Raw genomic sequence first — 2500 nt, 5'->3', positions numbered from 1 at the left:
ATGTAGGTGAATTGGGTAAGCTAAATTGTCCGTAGTGTATGTGTGTGAATGAGAGTGAATAGGTGTTTCCCAGTGATGGGTTGCATGTGGAGGGCATTCACTGTGTAAAACATATGCTGGATAAGTTGGTGGTTCATTCGGCTGTTGCAACCCCTGATTAATAAAGTAAGTACAAATAAATTGCATTTATGGTTGGGTTATTTCAAGCCAATTTAGGGAGTAATGGGGACTAACCAAACTGCTGGGTTCATTTTTTTATCAAATGATGAGACCACATTTAAATCTAATGTTTGGGTTAATCCATATTTTACCCAATTTGGGTATAAATAAACCAGCATTTTAAAGTAAAAGTACAATAAAAGCCTTTAATTCTGGCCTATTTCAACCCAACTCTTCATGTATAGGGATTCATAATAGTGACTAACCCAACTGTTGGGTTTTTTTTTATTAAATAAATAGGACCAAATTTAACCTACTGTTTGGGTTACTCTACATTTCACCCAATTGGAGTTGAAATAACCCAGCATTTCTTAGAATAAAAACATCCAAAAAATATGCCTTTAATTGTGGGTTAATTCAACCCAGTATGGGAAGTAATAGAGACTAACCCAAATGCTGATTTGTTTTATTAAATTAGCAGAACCAGATTTAACCCAATGATTAGATTAGCTCATATTTTCCCCCATTTGGGTTTGAATAACCCAGCATTTCTCAGGAATGAGCACACACAAAAACTTGCCTTTAATGTCAGGTTGTTCCTACTTAGTTCCAGATGTGATAGGAACTAACCCAACTGATGGGTTAATTTTTTATTTATTAAACTAACATGACCAAATTTAACCCAATGTTTGGGTTAGTTCATATCTACCCAATTTAGGTTTATATAATCCAGCCTTTCTTAGTGAAAATACAAAAAAAAATGCCTTTAATGCCGGGTTATTTCAACCCAATTCTTCATGTAATAGGGACTAACCCAACTGCTGGGTTACTTGTTTGATTAAATTAATAGGACCAAATTTAACTTAATGTTTGAGTTACTCTACATTTTACCCAATTTGGGTTTAAATAACGCAGCATTTCTTAGAATTAAAACATCCAAAAAAAATATGCCTTTAATTGTGGGTTAATTCAACACAATATTGGGAGTAATAGGGACTAACCCAACTGATAGGTAATTTATTTATTAAATTAACAGGACCAAATTTAACCCAATGTTTGGGTTAGTCCACCCAATTTAGGTTTAAATAACCCAGCATTTCATAGGAGTGAGCATACCAAAAGAAACTTGCCTTTAATGTCAGGTTATTCCAACTCAATTCTGTATGTAATAGGGACTAACCCAACTGCTGGGTTATATTTTTTATTAAATTAACATGACCAAATTTAACCCAATGTTTTGGTTAATCCATATTTACCCAATCTAGGTTTAAATAATCCAGCCTTTCTTAGTGAAAATACAAAAACATTGACTTTAATGCCGGGTTATTTCAACCCAATTCTTTATGTAATAGGGACTAACCCAACTGCTGGGTTATTTTTATTAAATTAATAGGACCAAATTTAAACAAATTTTTGGGTTACTCTACATTTAACCCAATTTGGGTTTAAATAACCCAGCATATCATAGAATGAAAACATCCAAAAATATGCATTTAATTGTGGGTTAATTATATTGGGAGTAATAGGGACTAACCCAACTGCTAGACAATTTTTTTATTAAATTAACAGGACCAAATTTAACCCAATGCTTGGGTTAGTCCATATTTTCCCCCATTTGGGTTTGAATAACCCAGCATTTCTTAGGAGCGAGCACACCAAAGAAACTTGCCTTTAATGCCAGGTTATTCCAACTCAATTGGGGGTTTAATAGGGACTAACCCAATTGCTGGTACATTTTTTTATTAAATTAACATGACTAAATTTAACCCAATGTTTGGGTTAGTCCATATTTACCCAATCTAGGTTTAAATAATCCAGCCTTTCTTAGTGAAAATACAAAAAAATTGACTTTAATGCCGGGTTATTTTAACCCAATTCTGTATGTAATAGGGACTAACCCAACTGCTGGGTTAATTTTTTTATTAAATTAACAGGACCAAATTTAACCCAATGTTTGGGTTAGTCTACCCAATTTAGGTTTAAATAACCCAGCATTTCTTAGGAGTGAGCATACCAAAAGAAACTTGCCTTTAATGTCAGGTTATTCCAACTCAATTGCGGGTGTAATAGGGACTAACCCAACTGCTGGGTTAATTTTTTTTATTAAATTAACATGACCAAATTTAACCTAATGTTTGGGTTAGTCCATATTTACCCAATTTAGGTTTAAATAACCCAGCATTTGAAGTGTGAAAATACCAAAAAACAACTGCCTTTAAAGTCTTGGCTTAAGGAAATATGTTGTGTTTAAAATAACAACAAGGTGGAAACTAGTGTGCAAAACTGTTTATCATTCTTGCAAAAGTAAAGGCCACACAAGCAGCGAGACGTGTGTCAGCAC

General features: G+C 33.6%; 1 protein-coding gene across 3 annotated transcripts in view; it reads right to left on the bottom strand.

The window, feature by feature from the left end:
* capn5a (calpain 5a) overlaps window positions 1–2500 on the bottom strand; it is a 54217-nt gene that overhangs the window by 46082 nt on the left and 5635 nt on the right.

Source organism: Danio rerio, chromosome 18, assembly GCF_049306965.1.
Source record: "Danio rerio strain Tuebingen ecotype United States chromosome 18, GRCz12tu, whole genome shotgun sequence".
In the NCBI taxonomy this organism is placed as follows: domain Eukaryota; kingdom Metazoa; phylum Chordata; class Actinopteri; order Cypriniformes; family Danionidae; genus Danio; species Danio rerio.
This window is presented reverse-complemented; position numbering and strand designations above follow the sequence as displayed.